The sequence below is a fragment of the Medicago sativa genome, chromosome 2 (genome assembly GCF_051527215.1).
Source record: "Medicago sativa cultivar Bolivia chromosome 2, Bolivia_mono, whole genome shotgun sequence".
NCBI lineage: Eukaryota > Viridiplantae > Streptophyta > Magnoliopsida > Fabales > Fabaceae > Medicago > Medicago sativa.
Window position 1 is genome coordinate 80168450 of NC_140750.1, and position 19150 is coordinate 80187599.

Sequence of the window (19150 nt, forward strand, 5' to 3'; positions counted from 1 at the left end):
GGCTGTTTTGTTGTGCCCGTTTGTAATATTGTAACACTTGGTTTCGGTAGTAGTCTCTAAGGCACGCCTTGTGCTTTTGGGATTGCTCTTTTGTGGTTATAAAATTCCATTTTGGCTTGTTCAAAAAAATGATTAAACATTTATATAAGCTAAAGTGATACTTTTTTATTTTTTATTTTATGGTATCTCTAATAACAAAATCAAGGACCAATTTAGAGTTTAACTAACTGGTAAATCATATAATCATTCTCTTATTTAATTTGGGGTAGATGTGGGGAAGGAAAACGACCTACAATACAATGGTACTTCTTGAGGGGAAGGACAAACCAAACTGCATATTCGTTTTTATGGCGTACTTGGAATTGGAAATATACTAAACACGTTGGTTCTCTGTTTTCTATGATGTTTTGCTCGTACCATGACATCGCGTGGTAAAACTCTTGACATTGGCAAAGTGAAATATTCCTTTGTTTTCACCGTGAAACATCTTTAATAGTATAATTTTAACAAATTATAACATTCACCCAAAATATTTTTTATTTGTCGTCTTACTAAATTTGGAGTTGATTCACAAATTGTTGTTAATTGTGTTACTTTGCTGTGGTCATTCGAGAATCAACTTCAAATTTTAGAATCAACTTTATACACACATTTGTCGTCTTACTAAATTTCATTCCATACACTAATCATTCTCTTTAGAATCAACGATGCATATATAATTATAGTGAAGACTCCATTATCCTTGAGTTTTGTTAAGTAGGGAGGTACTCAATCATTTAGTCATCGTAAACTTAACTCAGTTAATAGAGACAATGCATAATATATGCAAGGTTCGGGGTTCAAACCTCGACCACAAAAAAAAAAAATTCAATCATTTAATATCATGTTAATTTTTCCATTTTTTTTAATTTAAATTAATTTTATTTACATTTTTTTTACATGGTACCGGTATCTATATAAATATGTTTTTCCCATAATTATTTTCATTTTTGTCTTCTATAACGCCAATTTAGAAAGACGACAAAAATAAAACAGAAAACTGTTTTTGATTCCATTCAAAAAAATATATCGTCCATTGTTATATACTCCTATCTCATGTATTTTCATCTTTTACGTACCGTAAATCCAAGACTACAAATTGCAAATTAATTAAGCAAAGTTGCAATTCCTAGCAAATCAAGTTGAACGGCTGAGAAATAGAGGCGCAGTTATACAAAATTAAGGAGTGGCAATGGGTAGGTGGGAGATTGCCATGAGCTAGCATGTGGATAATAACAATGGAGTAGTTGAAAGTAGGCCACCTTGTTTAAAGAGTACATTCCTAAATGTGCCATGTCTTAATTCCAATGGGCGATGCAACATATATTGAACTATTAACTTCTATCTTTCATTCATGATGATAGTGCATAGTCAATTGAATTCATTCATTACATTGAACTTTATTTTTTATTTTATCAATTTATAACTTGTATATTCTATAATACCAATTATGATGAATTGGTTCAAATGGTAAGAGATTTGAATCGTTTAAGTAAATAGTCAGGGTCTGGATCTTTGCCTCCTTTATATGTAGAAAATTTGATTGATATAGAAGAATCTACATTGAATGTCTCACATGATTTTCGACGGATTAGTCATCGTTCATTGATGCGGTGAAAACTTCTTACTTATAAGATGGTAAAAAAAAAACAAAAAAACTGTAAATAGTAAAATTATAACAAGTGGACATGGACAATTTGGTTTTCCCAACTTGTAAATGAAGTGCAATATATAAAGTAGTAGTCTATATATAAAGTAGTAGTTTATTTTTTTTTTGAGAGAAATAAAGTAGTAGTCTATTGAATACTCTGATTTATTACTTTATCATTTTATGAACATGGACAATTTGGCCTTCCCTTGTCAAAAAAAGTACAATTTTCATCCTAACATCCGATGCATATTGATAATCAGATAGTCCTGTAAACGTAGTGGGGGAGACAGAGATGACAACCATAAGACGGACATAAAGCTAATTTAAGCTTTTTTGTTGCTCAATTCATTTTTTTTTTTTTGAGAGATTGTTACTCAATTCATAGTTAATTTAAATGAGTTAAAATTGTTAATTTACTAGCAATTACCGGTATATTGTTAGTAAAAGAAAGTATATTGTTGTTGCACAATACTATTAGGTTTTAAATACCAAGAGGTAAAATATTTATAATTATGTTCATGCAAAAATTATTATAAAATTACAAAATAAAATGTGTGAGTTGAGACATTTAATAAATCAAGTACTTTGAAGCAGTCAAAATAAAGCTAATTTAAGCTTTTTTGTTGCTCAATTCATTTTTTTTTTTGAGAGATTGTTACTCAATTCATAGTTAATTTAAATGAGTTAAAATTGTTAATTTACTAGCAATTACCGGTATATTGTTAGTAAAAGAAAGTATATTGTTGTTGCACAATACTATTAGGTTTTAAATACCAAGAGGTAAAATATTTATAATTATGTTCATGCAAAAATTATAAAATTACAAAATAAAATGTGTGAGTTGAGACATTTAATAAATCAAGTACTTTGAAGCAGTCAAAATCACCAAAAGGGTTCCATTTTAATAATGGCAAATGTTAACTTGTGCCCTCAAAGGCACATGTTAAGGAGCTCTTTATAAAAATATACGCCTCAAAAGTCCTGTAGTCAATTTCTAAAAAGTTAAAACATCATGTTTTCCAATGCAAAGTTGCTTTTTTTAGGTTCTTTAACATGTGCCCTAAGGGCATAAGTTAACATGACCCTTTAATAATTCCACAATACTTTGTCAAAAAAAATTCCACAACTCTTTTTTATTTTTTAAGAAATAATTCCACTACTTGATTAATTTGGGTGGAAAATGTGGTATGGTGACGCTAGCAACAGTTTGAGTGATGTGCATATTTTCGGCAAACCTTAAAAGGCTTAGAGGCTATTTAATTGAAGCAACCATTATCAATTAATTCTTAGTTAAGACGTGTCTGATTTCATACCTCAACGAAAATCTCATGCTATTAACAAGCTGTGAAAGCAACCAAACCCACGTGTGCATCATCGTGGTATACCGCAAACCCCGTATACACCTTAAGGTGAATGTTGCTAAAACACTCCTTCTAAAAAATAAGTGGGTGTACGTTAGCAACTCCTATATGCATAACACACCCACTTATTTTTTAGAAGGTGTGTTTTAGCAAGTTATAACTAAAAAGTAGTTAAATACACCCTAAGGTGTAGCTTGCTAAAACACTCCCACATAAAAATTAGTGGGTGTGTTCTAGTGAATGTTGCTAAAACACACATTCTAAAAAATAAATGGGTGTACGTTAGCAACTCCTATAGGCATTTGCTAGGATACACCCACTTATTTTTTAGAAGGTGTGTTTTAGCAAGTTATAACTAAAAAGTAATTAAATACACCCTAAGGCGTAGCTTACTAAAACACTCCCACATAAAAACTAGTGGGTGTGTTCTAGCAAATCCCTATATATATATATAAAGTAAGGTTTTTTATGCCACGTGTCACTTCCACATTCATTCTCAATATTTTTATTATTTTTTCTATTTTTAAAAACCAATATTTTATTTAACATAAATATCTCAACAAACTTTTGATCTTATGCACTCAGTATTTTTTATCTCAACAAACTACACATCAATCAATCAATCAATAGTATATATATAAAGTAAGGTTTTTTATGTCACGTGTCACTTCCACATTCATTCTCAATATTTTTATTATTTTTTCTATTTTTAAAAACCAATATTTTATTTAACATAAATATCTCAACAAACTTTTGATCTTATGCACTCAGTATTTTTTATCTCAACAAACTACACATCAATCAATCAATCAATAGTATCTATATAAAGTAAGGTTTTTTATGCCACGTGTCACTTCCACATTCATTCTCAATATTTTTATTATTTTTTCTATTTTAAAAAACCAATATTTTATTTAACATAAATATCTCAACAAACTTTTGATCTTATGCACTCAGTATTTTTTATCTCAACAAACTACACATCAATCAATCAATCAATCAATAGTATATATATAAAGTAAGGTTTTTTATGTCACTTTCACATTCATTCTCAATATTTTTATTATTTTTTCTATTTTTAAAAACAAATATTTTATTTAACATAAATATCTCAACAAACTTTTGATTTTATGCACTCATTATTTTTTATCTCAACAAACTACACATCAATCAATCAATCAATAGTATATATATAAAGTAAGGTTTTTTATGCCACGTGTCACTTCCACATTCATTCTCAATATTTTTATTATTTTTTCTATTTTTAAAAACCAATATTTTATTTAACATAAATATCTCATCAAACTTTTGATCTTATGCACTCAGTATTTTTTATCTCAACATACTACACATCAATCAATCAATCAATAGTATATATATAAAGTAAGGTTTTTTATGTCACGTGTCACTTCCACATTCATTCTCAATATTTTTATTATTTTTTCTATTTTTAAAAACCAATATTTTATTTAACATAAATATCTCAACAAACTTTTGATCTTATGCACTCATTATTTTTTATCTCAACAAACTACACATCAATCAATCAATCAATAGTATATATATAAAGTAAGGTTTTTTATGCCACGTGTCACTTCCACATTCATTCTCAATATTTTTATTATTTTTTCTATTTTTAAAAACCAATATTTTATTTAACATAAATATCTCAACAAACTTTTGATCTTATGCACTCAGTATTTTTTATCTCAACAAACTACACATCAATCAATCAATCAATCAATAGTATATATATAAAGTAAGGTTTTTTATGTCACTTTCACATTCATTCTCAATATTTTTATTATTTTTTCTATTTTTAAAAACAAATATTTTATTTAACATAAATATCTCAACAAACTTTTGATTTTATGCACTCATTATTTTTTATCTCAACAAACTACACATCAATCAATCAATAGTATATATATAAAGTAAGGTTTTTTATGCCACGTGTCACTTCCACATTCATTCTCAATATTTTTATTATTTTTTCTATTTTTAAAAACCAATATTTTATTTAACATAAATATCTCATCAAACTTTTGATCTTATGCACTCAGTATTTTTTATCTCAACATACTACACATCAATCAATCAATCAATAGTATATATATAAAGTAAGGTTTTTTATGTCACGTGTCACTTCCACATTCATTCTCAATATTTTTATTATTTTTTCTATTTTTAAAAACCAATATTTTATTTAACATAAATATCTCAACAAACTTTTGATCTTATGCACTCATTATTTTTTATCTCAACAAACTACACATCAATCAATAGTATATATATAAAGTAAGGTTTTTTATGCCACGTGTCACTTCCACATTCATTCTCAATATTTTTATTATTTTTTCTATTTTTAAAAACCAATATTTTATTTAACATAAATATCTCAACAAACTTTTGATCTTATGCACTCAGTATTTTTTATCTCAACAAACTACACATCAATCAATCAATCAATCAATAGTATATATATAAAGTAAGGTTTTTTATGCCACGTGTCACTTCCACATTCATTCTCAATATATATAATCCGAACTGTATCAGCACAAATTCTAAACATGTTTGTAACATGGATAGTCATTTTAGGTACAATATTAATCTTCCTAACTCTCATCCTTCTGTTTTCGGGTCATTGTTACCTGTTCTTAATCAAAAATCGGGTTTTCGGGCTACTTGATCGGATTGCTCCGAAACTTCCCCAGAAAATCAGAAAAACTTCAAGGACCATGACTCCCTTAGAAGGGACTTCTTACGGGACTCCGCCCCTCAAAATCCAAAATTCCATCGTTTAGACCCATTTTTCATTTTTATTAATTTTTCATATTCTCAGAAAAATCTGAAAAAATTTACATTAGTTTTATTTGATTTTTAGAATTTTTTGGTACTATTTTTATATTTTTATGATTTTATTTGACAGGTTTTTAGCATTTTTTACTTAGTTTTTTTGTTGTTTTTAAAAGCAAAACTCAAAACTGTTGAAATGTGAGAGAGTCTGATGGCTGATTATACATAAGAATTTTCCGGATTATAAAATCTGAAATAGTAAACATGAATCCGAATTTTAAAATCTGGAATGCACAAGGGCATTTTTGAAAATTTTACAGGGCGCAGGAGAAGGCAATAGGGTGGGAAAGTAATAGTCCATGTTTAAAGGGACCCAAAACTATTACCACTTGGACTAATTCATTATTGATTTTGCTACACTTTTTATTATTGCATTGGACATTCATCTCATCATTTATAATTATTTTTAATTTTTTTTGAAATATTTATATTTATTTTTATGATATTATTATAATTGTAAATTTAAATAAATTCAATCTAATATACTGACACGTGTATTCGTGCACACAAACTTATAAAACTTATTTAATATCTAACCCGGGCAACGCCGGGTCTCTAAACTAGTGTGTGTGTGTGTGTGTATATATATATATATATATATATATATATATATATATATATATATATATATATATATATTTTCGAAAAGGAAAAATAAATATAATATAAATCAAACCCATGCACGAGAGGTGCACGGAAGAAAGATACAAAAAGAGTTTTTATTTTTCGTCAAAAAAAAATAGTTTTATTTATAGACTTGATTTTGCTAGGTTTAGATGTTTTTGAGTTGAGCTGCTTCACAAGTATTACATTGAAGGTATACTTTGAACTTTTGTCTCAACAAGTCTCGATTTTTCTTGTGAAGTAAATCAAAATATAAAATATTTTATATAAAAATATTTAAATATAAATCACTTTAAAATTATTTACCTTTTAGCGGGAATCAATCAGGCTGGCCAAACAGATTAAGAGGCCTAAAACAAAAAATTTAAGCCTTTAAAAATATTTTTTTAACAGAATATTTATATAAAATCAATTTTATGGAAACTAAAATTTGAATTCATGACCAAGAGTAATTGAAACATTTTTTGTAATCAGATAAGCTATGAAAACATCTTTAATTTATTTGTCGTATAATATACTTATAAGCAAATTAATTTTTTAGAGACTTTTTTTACCCAAAATTTTGAGGCCTAAAGCCCTTGCTTGGGTTGCTTGGCCCTTAGGCCGGCCCTAGAATCAATATTACAAATGATTAATTCATTTAAATTTATCTGGTCATGGATATATTTCAAACAATATGACGGATGTTACTGATTTGCGATGGAAAACGAATATATATACTAGCTCTCCAATGAGGGGTGATGAGCACTCAAATGACCAAGTCATTGGGAGATTAACATGCATGTGAGGTAGTGAAGATAATCTATATCTTCTCCACGGTGCATATGTATTTTTATAGTAGGACTCTTAATAAGGAGAATTGGAGGAAACCATGTCGACGTTGGAGATTGATTTGTGCTATGATTGGCGGATCATTATATGATGTTCATCATAAAATGATAGTCCTTGGTGTTACAATACACATTCGTGATCAATGGATCTTTGGGGTGAAGTACAGTTTGGATGACCTTGACGCAGTCGAACAGTTTCTCCCAAATTATCAATTTATGTGTATTAGTTGGTTAACTTGTGAAATGAAGTCGTATTGTTATAGAGTGATAGCATCTGAAGTCACTTGTTGAAGATGGTGGTACCCATTCAACTCAAAATTCCTTTGGGAGATCGTTTCAGAGTGTCATGGGGAAAAGGTTGTGACACAATTTGCCCAAACTACAAAATTAATGATTTTTTTTTAAGAAACTTAAAACTTTATAAGTAAATTTCAATTTGAATTACTAACACATTTACAAAATTACCAAAGTCAAAAGTCAGATGGTTTGGAGGGTGGGCTTAAAGTGTCGGTATGGTGGAAAGATATTATTAGAGTCTGAATAGGTGTTGGGATGGAGGTTGAGAATTTGTTCGATGATAACTTGGTCAGAGTGGTGGGTGATGAATCTAATATTTATTTTTTGGCTAGACCCATGGTTGGGGGACTTTATGTTTACGATAAATTAGTAGGTTGTTTAAGTTGGCTGAAAATCATTTTGTGTCTGTTGCGGAGATGTGTAATTTAAGGGAGGGGTTTTGGGTGAAGGTGGTGTAAGAGGCTTTATGCATGAAAGCAAAATAGATGTTTGGGATTGTCATCTTGATCCTCGTGAAGGTTATTCAGCTAAAGATGTCTACAACATGTTAGCTCATGTGGAATTGGAGGTCCCCTCTTCGCTTAATGATATCATTGGAAAAGCCCTGTGGAAGGCGACAATGTTTATTTGGCGTTTTTTTCACATTAGAATTTCAATAAGGACAACTTGTTTCGTCTTGGAATTTTACTTGATAATTCTCGTCTTTGCTTGGGAGGTTATGGATTAGATGAATTTGTTGACCATTGTTTTTTTTATTGTCATTGACGTGGTCCAATTTGGGTTCTAATTTTAAATTGACTTGATATTAATAGTGTTCTTTCTAATTCTACTTCTAATCAAGCCACTTAGTTTGGTGGTTTGATTTTATGCTCTAGAAAGATACATTCAAAAGTTCATCTTATTTGGTTTGCTTCTATTCGAAGTATTTAGAAAGAGACAAATGATTGTGTATTAATATGAAATAAGGAACTTTCAATTCAAGAAATGTTTGATAAGGTGAAAATGTTAGTCTTTTGGTAATTTATCCCTATTTGCATGATTTGTGGGTTAATCCTTTAGTTTGTCTTTGGATGCTCACTTAACGATCTACTCACGTGTATCTTAAGGTTATTTGGCTTGCTTGTGTTTGGGCAATATGGAAGGAGCTAAACAACCGAGTTTTCAATGATACGGTTATTGATCCTTTTCATATTGTGGAAAAAGTAAAGTTAAATTCTTTCCTTTGGCTATCTTCGAACTCTGAGCCTATTGCTTTTGGTTTTCACGATTGGTGGAGGCATCCACTTTTTTGTATGGGTGTCATGTAATTTGTTTGGTGCTTTATTTTTAGGTGGTGGCATCTTCATTAGGTGTTGTGGTGTTGTAACAGATTTTAGGTGATTCATCACTTTAGCACACCTTGTGCGGGGTGAATCACTTTGCTTTTGAGCAATATATTCCATTTTGATTTGTTCAAAAAAAAAACGTGTCAATTTTTTTTGGGTAGGTCACTTGCTTTTTTGTTACATTTGTATTACTTTCCTTGGGTATGACATACTCACCTTTTGCGGTGATGGTAACCGATTATTTTAAGGGTCATGCTAACTTATGTTTTAAGGAAACATGTTAAAAACCTCAAAAGTTGAAGCATTCTCTTAAATTTTATGCATTTAATTAGTTAAAAGTTAAAAATTAAATTCAAATGCATTGATTTCAACAAAATACTTTTACTCTTAACTCTCTAACTTGTGCCTTAAAGGCACAAGTTAACATTTTTCTTATTTTAATTCCACTTTGACTTTTCAAACAAAAAAAATTAGTCGCCTAAACACTCCTAAAATCTTACAATAGATTTTTTGGCAGGAAAAACTCTCACAATGTTTGAGGTTTTTATCACCATAATAACGACAAACTTATATTTAGAAAAATTATATTTGAACATTATTTTTTCAACAACTATTTTGACAACTCTACGTATATAGGGGTGTTTTTGTAAAAGTAAAAGAAAAAAAAGATTCAAATCACCATGCCAATATATCATAAGGGTATGTATTTTTAGGTTATTGGAAAAGTTGTCACAAAATAGATGTAAATTTATCATATCTCTTAAATTTATTATTTGCGAAGACTTTCTATATCAGTAATATGTGAGGGTATTTAGCATCCATTAATTTTTTTTTCTTTTTAAGTTTGTCACAAATAAGTATTTTTCTCGTAGTGCACTAAACCAATTCTAAATAATTTTGATTATTGATTTAGATCATAGCCATAGGTTCAGCCACAGATGTAGGTAGAGTGGTTTGGGGGCAACTGTCCCCACTGTTTTTCGGGTTTTTTTGGGATATCTTTCGATTATCTTTGTTAAATCTTTGATAATTTAATGATTGATCCCTTTTAAAATAATTGATTGTTCCCATTAAATAGAAATTTATACCACAACAAAGAGTTTCGCTCATGAATTTTATAAAATCAAATGTGTAAATGTATTTAAGATGAAATTTTGAATAATTTCTACCATATTTTTTTAAATATAAAGACATGTAAAGAACAATTTTAATTTGTGTTGACGAGTAGGGATGGGAATAGGCCAGGCCGGCCTACAGGGGCCTACGGCCTAACCTACGATAGGCCAGGCCAGGCCAGGCTTTTTTCTTAAATAGAGAAGGCCTAGGCTTTTTTTTAAGCCTATTTAGCTTAAAAGGCCAGGCCACAGGCCTCTCAAAAAGTCTCTTAAGTCTATTAGGCCGGCCTATTTAAGTAATATGAATAATATTATTATTATATTATATTATGTACTTGATGTAGTTTTTCTACATGTCATATAACTATGTACACGTGAGTATATATAGGATCGTTTTCCGCAGGGAGTTGCGTTAATCATAAGCATTTTCACAATCTTTCACATTAAGGTATCGTGTATAAAATGTTTGTTTGTAACACTATATCCAAAGATGACGTAAAAGTAAAAACAAGAGGAGATCGAACTATTTCGCTTGCGGTATAAGATAACGAGCAAGCATAACAGCAGCAATCTCTCGATCGATTAACAGACTCTAGCTTTATAACCAATATTATCACAATCATTTCTACAACACCCTTCGTGTCCAAAGCGACATCGTTATTTCTAGGTTATCGTTTAAACATTCGTGTCCAAATCCCTTAAACGATAACAAAGTCGATCGGATAATTTAATCGACCGTGTCCAGTCTGATTAAGTATCCAAAAGCAATAAGTTCTTGATTAAAAGTAATTATCAAAGGTTTACAAACTTGTCAAGAGCGATATAACATAAGATAGATTGTTATTCTAGTTCTAGATTCAAGAGTTTGTGTCCAAATCATCTTGAATCTCATTGAAAACATTAAACATAAGAATAACAACAATATTGAATCATTAAGCTAGAACCTTATATATTAAAAGATCAAAAGATTACATAATAGCTTGTTTGTTACCTCAATACTACAAAGAAGATGATAGCTACACATAGACATGTATACTATGCAAAAGATGAAGGAAAGATGAAGATTCTATGTCAAGATCCTTCGTATCCAAAGTGATCTTGAGTTGAATCTACTCCTAAACCACTTGCTTTGTGTTTCTCTCTTGGAAATAGCTCTGACCTCTCTCTTAGAATATATGAAAATATCAATGGAATAGTGAATGACCTAAAAGAGAGGTAAAAATGCTATTTAAAGGGCCTGTGTTTTTGTACCTACGCCAATAGCGCAAATTACGCCAATAGCGTGGTATGTCGGCCTATAATCTGGCCAATGGGCTTGTGCCACGTTGGCCTTGACCTGCTTCTACGCTCCAGCTACGCTAATGGCGTATCCTTCTGGAGCTTTTACGCTAATAACGTAACCCACGCTAATAGCGTGTTTCTTCATGACCAGCTTCGCTCCAGGTGCGCTAATGGCGTAGCTCCCTGGAGCCTGTACGCTAATAGCTCAGTATACGCTAATAGCGTACTCTTCAAGAGTGCTCCAGATCCACGCCCCAGGTGCGCCATTGGCGTATCTCTCTGACCTTGGGCATTTCTTCATCACGCTATCAGCATAGGACACGCTAATGGCGTAGGACTTTGAACTTTGACGTTTCTTGCTCCTTGCTTGTATTTTCCTGCACAAAAAGGGTAGAATAAGGCTCAAAAGCATAAATGACATATTTGCATAATATTTGGAGTTTTCCATGGAGAATCTTGCAAAACAAGTCACTAAAATGCCTAAACTCCTATATGAAATATATCACTTTTAAACACTTATCAGTACTTTGAATTAAAATATAAATATGTAAAAAATTTCAATAATTTAAGCTTTATTAGTATACATTAATTTGTTGCATATATAAATGTATTATTATAAACTAGAATAGAAATATGATACAATATATAGTCAAATTCCCTAAAACCTCGTGTTGATTATCAAAAGAGAGTTTAATCTAATTGAACTATTAGTTCGCTAGTCCATTTAAACTTAGATCTCATTGCTTATTTAAAGATGTTCATAAGATATAGGCTTTTAAACAGGCTAGCAGGCCGTATCAGGCTTTCAGAAGGCCAGACTCAGGCCTAAAAAGTAGGCCTATGACAGGCAACAGGCCAGGCTTAGGCTTTAAAAAAATATGGCAGGCCAGGCTTAGGCCTTGCAAAGCCTAGCTCGACCTAGCCTATTCCCATCCCTATTGACGAGTCTTTGATTTTTCTACTCCCTCCGTTTCAAAATGAGTGTCGTTTTAGGTGTTTACACACATATTAAGAAATGCAATGATTAAGAGAAAGAGAATGGTTATTTTACTAAATTATCCTTATGAACTATTGGTTAGTTTTAAAAGTAATACTTTGGAAGTAGTGTGCAAAGTATTAATTGGAGGGTACAATTGAAAAGAAAAAGTTATTATTGCATTGGAAACTGAAAGCGACACTCATTTTGAAACAATTTTTTTTGGCTAAAGCGACACTCATTTTGAAACGGAGGGAGTAATATATAATAAGAGTGTTTATAATATTGAGTATTTTGCTCAATGATAATGATGTTATTATTATATCACAATGTCCCTCTCAATGAATTCGGTGATCTATTAACCGAAATTAAGAGCTTATTAAGTAGTAATCCCGACTATGTAGTGTCGTTTGTTAGGAGGCAAGCAAATAGGGTAGGTCATAGTATTGCTAGAGCCGCCTTATCCCACCCTAGCCCCCATATTTTTCATGAGGTACCTCATACTTTGTACCCCTTGATTGTTAATGATATGCAATAAATTTGCTTTGGTTCAAAAATAAAATAAAATTATTATATCACTTTTGTATTGTTAAAAAATTTCTATAAATATTTATCATATAAAATCTTACATCCGCAAGTCAATATTTCTGGATTCGTCACAACATAGGGTCATGGTTTATAATTGGGTAATACACTTATTGCTTCTAGGGCCGGACCTTGGGGAGTGCAAGAAGCACTACTGAACCGAGCCTCTAAAAAATATGGGCCTAAAAAAAATTATAACACCCACCCCCATTGAAAGAATCACAACAATTATTTCTTTTTCGCATAAACCATTTGTTTTCCCCTTTCCTACGACGTATGAGTGACATTCCAAATGACACTGTTAGGTAAATTTCACCTCTCTTTCACTTAATTTTATTTTGTTTTGTTTCGTGTTTAAAAGTTCTTCTGATTCTGATTTTTTAATGAAGCTTAGCTACACAAAAAGAATTGCGTTTTGATTTTACTGGACCTATTTTAAAAATAGAGCCGAGCCTCCTATTTCATAGGAACGGCCCTCATTGCTTCAACAAAGGAAGGTGCAGGAGAAGGAACATATCCGAACTTTTTTTTTAAAAAAATTCTTCTTAAGATCAAAATATCAAATGAGATTTGCAAACGTTCCTGTTCAAAAATGCATGCATGCGGTGTCGTTTGTCCGATTCCTCTAAACAATAAGGAAGTTTCCTTTCACGTGTCGCTTAAAAATAGAAAATTTTGAAGTATTTGAATGTGTGCCCTACCAAACAGTTTGCCCAAAGGAAAAAGACATTGCTGGAATACTGGTCAGATCTAAACGATACTATTTTTTTTGAATCGGCAAATATTATTAAACGTCATCTCCGCAAGACGTAAGGTATGGACGCGATAAAAATACAAATGGTGCCGCATATAGACGGTACACCATAACCACCTAAAAACACCCCTGAAGATAAACCCACCAAAACAAATCACCACCTAAAAAACAGACTTCAAAAAACAAGCACTGAAACACAGTATCCACTAACCCATCGTCACTACTCACCCACAAAGAACACCCTCAAAATAAAAACTTCTAAACCCCAACACCGAAGTTGAGCCACATTTCGAAGAGCACTTAACCGAAATATGCAGCTATTACAAACCTCGCGACCTCCGATCCACCGAAAGAGCACAAAAACAAAGCCCAAAATACCAACTTGAGTTAAAGAACTGACTCCCGATCTCGAATCAAAAGTGATCGGCCCACCAGACTTAAACCAAATTAGCAGGGCACCCCTCGCCCCCGATAGACCAGAAAAGAACCAAATCAAGTCAAACAAAGATTGCAGCTAGACCCCGACTCCCGGTCTCGAAGCCAAATGAACCGGCCCACTGAAAACTAGCACACAAAATGAAAGACGAAGGACATGGCATGCGAAGTCTAAACAACAAACAAATCAAAAGGAAAAGGCTCAACACAACGTGACACACACCTCCCAAACTCCATAAACACATAAACCACCCAAAAGAGCTAGTGACGACAAACATGGATCTGTGTAACAGAAGTTGCATCCAAAGGAAAAACACCCTAACAAAGCAATCGCCTCCTCACTTAAACACCAACCACCACCACCACAAATCATCACCCCCACCACACATCACCACAACCACACTTCACCATCCCACCACATTGAATAACATCCTCCACCCCTGCATCACCACCGTGCATCACCATCACCGTCGCTGCTTCACTACACCGCCAAAACATCCTCACCAAGACACAAGCAACAACACAAACATAAATCTAGAGGAAGACTTGATCCAACAAAAAAACACGGGCAGCGACGCCGGTTTGAAGCGGAACCACAACCCATATCATTAAATGCGGCCACCTGTAACAAAGAGAATGTGTTCGTCGCCGTAGTAAAAGAGAACTACGGTGGAGCATAAACGGCGGATCTGAACAGTCCTGTCGGGATCCCGAAACCCGTGACCTCCTCACATCACATCACCACCACCACCACACAACCTAAAACTGCCACCCAAAAGCACACCCCAAAGCACCGCAATCCAGCCCAAATCCTCCACCACGCCCAAAACCACCACCACGTATGGACAGACCGCCGTCGCTGTTAAAACCACCTTCGATGAACAACCCATGCTAACACCACCACCACAAACACTACGGAAACAACCTCACCACCACAAAACCACCATAACTCGAAACCTCTTCACCACCACAAAACCACCATAACCCAAAACTTCCACAAAACATAAAAACATCACGTCCTCCTCACCCTCTTCCTCTAATCACCACCAAAAGACGGTAGCAACACCAAGATGAGGTTGTCGGTGAGCAGCCAGCTGCTGTAACGCCCTCCTTTTTCTTTAATTATTTTAATTAGTTTTAGAATATATTTATATATTTATATGATGTATATGAGGGATATATGATTTGTTGAGATTAGATGTCTTTTTATAATTTAATTAATATATTTTGTTGAGTGATATTTTGTTATGTTATATGTTTGTATTTACTAGCATAATATATTTGTTAATTGTTATAGATATATATTTGTTATTTGGTGTATTATTATATATTTAGTAGAGAAATATTATTCATTAGAATATGAGGATTATTAGTGTAAGTAAAATTGGAGGTTAGAATAGAAAGAAGAATAAGTTGTTGGGCCTAAATAGATTTGGAAAGAATATTTTAGTATTATAAATAGAGAAGCTTAGGTTGGAAAGAGTTTACCTTAAACCGCTTTTTGGAAAAGAGGCGAACAAGAAAGAAGAGAAGAGAAGAGAAAAGTCAAGAGAAGAGGAGAATACCTTATGAAAGAAGAACGCTGCTGTTGATTCAGGAATTAATCTAAGGTGATGGTGAGACTATCTTGCATTAATATTAAGTTGTTAAATCATTAGATTACATCTAACAAGTTGGGGAGAGTTTGTGAGAATTTGAGAATTAGGGTTTTGAGAGAGATTTGATGATTTAGATGATGAAAACTTGTTGAATTGATGTAGAAATTGTGTACAGACCTTAGATAATCCATATGATGATTATTGGAAGTAGTTTTGAGGTTAGCACCATGAGATTAGGTGAAACTTGAAGAAAATCTGCATTCTACCCGAATTTTGATATTAAAACTGGTATTGATCTGTGCGGAATTGGTCTTAGGTGTAAACACGAAAATTGTAGGTATGGATGTTAGCTTTCTAATGCCGTTGGTCTCACGTCAAAACGATTTATAGAACTTGAGTTATGGTCAAATTACTGCACGTAGGTCACAGTGAATTTTTATGGACTTTCAGCACAACTTTTCCGAATTTAAAATGAAAACTGGTATTGATCGGTACAGAATTGGTCTTAGGCGTAAACATGAAAGTTTTAAATAATTTTGTTAGCTTTCTAGTGGCTTTGGTTTGATGTGAAAATGATGTTTGGTCTTTGAGTTATGATGAAAATACTACATGGAGGTCTTAGCAAAATTGTACGGTGACAGCATTCTCTGTTTCATGTTTTTGCGTTTTGTTCATATGTTTCTGTTTTGAATTGATCTTTGTTGTAAACATGAAAGTTGTTGATATTTGTGATATCTTTCCAGTAGCTTTGGTTTGACATGAAAATATGTTGTGGATAATTTATTATGTTTTTACAAAGATACATAGTGAATTATTGTTGATGTTTAAATACGATGTTATATGATGTTGTCTATGATTGATGAATTATTGTATGATTGTTTATGATTGACGAATATGATGTTATATGATGTTGTTGATGATTGATGAATAATGATATTATCATGCGAAGATGTTGTTGTCGTCAATGAAGTCGAAGTTGTTTAAGTTGAAAGTTGTCATGAAGCCGAAGTTGTTAAGTTGTAAGTTGTTACGAAGTTGGAGTTGTTAAGTTGTTGAGTCCATTGCATACTCATATAAGTTGGTTGGGGGCTTGATGCCCTGGAATGCTTAGTCATTCACACGATGGGTGAGGGCTTGATGCCCTGGAGCTTTTGCTCACTATGTTGGGGCTTGATGCCCCGAAGAGCCTATTTACGCTCATATAAGTTGGTTGGGAGCTTGATGCTCTGTATTGGTACCAAATGCATTTGCATATCAAGAGGTTTTTAAGATGATTTAAGATGTGAAGTTGTTGAGGTGTCAAGTTGTTAAGTTGTTAAGATGCTAAGATGATTTGAGATGTTAAGAGTTGCATAGTCGAGTTAAGTGAGGTTTGATTATGAAGTTTGATTGTGATTCGATGATTATGATTTAATGATGATGAATTTGATTATGAAGTTGTTTTCGATAATGCTATGTTTTGATAATGATACTTATGTGAATTACATGATGATGCTTATGATTATATTTGATGTTAGATGTTGATGCTTATGATTATTATTGATGTTAGATGTTATGTGATTTATGATAAGGTGTTTGTGACTATTATTTGATGACATGTGATGATGTTTTATGATTAATAATTGAGGTTATTAGATGAAGTATATGACTAATGTAGGAAGAATAATGACACTAGTTAAGGAAGTTTAAGTTGTTAGATATGATTAATGAATTATAAGATGTTTAAGTTGTTGAATGCACTTTATATGATTTATATGTTTAATATTATTGTTTGAGAAATCTCACCCCTCTGCTTGGAAATGTTGCTCTTCGTATGGGTAACTTGCAGGTAATCAAGATTAGAGGCGTCGTGAGTGGACTCCTCACATGTGTGTTTAGGTGCTCTGATACGTAACGGGATGGGACTTGACTTTACTTTTATTCCTTACGTATTGTTTATGAACTTTTATGAATAAATATTGAACTAAGACTTATGAGATTTTCTGATGAGGCCTGCGTGCCAAAGACTTTTTATGTTGAATGAACTAATTCCGCTGCGAAGTTTTGAATTACTTATGTTCAATGATTTTGAAGAATAAATTGTTATTTATTCAGTTTATGAATTTTTAAGAAGTGTAGCATTCCGTTTAAAGTTGAATTACTCTGATTTTTAATTATGAAATTTTTACGTTGGGAAAACGGGGTGTTACAGCTTGCCACTGCAAGGCGGAACAAGCACAAGGTACATCGGAACACACGGATTGGATAGATCGGAGCAACAACAGAACGAAAACTTGGGCTGGAAACCGTTGAAAACAAACAGGGACCGAAGAGGGTGTAGATAACACCACCTCAAGTAACCTTCACGGCGGCGTCTCCCAAACCAGCCGTGAAACCAACAGATCTACAAGAACAAGAAGTGGACATATCTGCAAACATCCAACCTGTTTGGACAGAAACAACCACAACCTTAGCTAACTGCCGGTAGCTCAAAACAACCGTCGACGGAGGAGTGTTAAAACGCGGAGGTGCACCGGACGCCGGAAGTAGCACAACCCACCTCGACGGAAAAGAAACGGTGATGCGGAGGAAGGAGGGAGAAGTTCCTCGTCGCACCACCAGGATAGCGACTACATCTTGGACGGAAAGGGTTTGGATAGTGTAGGGAGGAAGGCGGCTGAAGGATTTAGTAGAGAGAAGTTAGAGAGAAAACTTTTAGAAAGAGAAAGATGCTATTCTAAACGATACTACTGAAATAAAAAACTCAAGCATCACGTAGGAAAATTATGATTTTTGATAAATAATTTATGGGAAAATATAGATAGACACTCTTTTTCCATACCATTCTTGTATACATCTTATGTTGCATTTATGTGTGGAGGTTTAAAGGATATATGCCACCTATGTGTATCTATGTATAATCACTCATAATTTATAGAGGTACCACTCTTCTTCTTATAAGACGATAAGTAAAAAACACATCGCACAAAGACGTGAAATCAAAATAAACAAAGTCGTGCAGAGACAACGAAATCACAAAAACAAATGAAAGAAGATTGAAAATACGTTGAATCACTAATTCAATTAAAAAAGGAGGAAAAACAATTCGGATGAGTGTTTTGGGTCAAAATTAACCCTAAATCACCCACTTTTTGATAGACAATAAAAAGAAAACGGTGACGGTTAGAGTTTAAAAAAAAATTATAATATTATTTTTCATTTTAAGTTAAAATGTGATTTTTCTATTGAATAATTTGTAATGAATGAATCGATCAATGTCATTCTTAATAACCTTTATATTTAAGGATTTGTTTAACCTTTAAGGATTTGTTTAACCTTAATAATCATGGAAATGCACATTATCTATCCATATACATAATACCATACCTACACTTTCCCGTAAAAAACAAACAAGACCATGAGTCCTACACTTACACTTGAAAG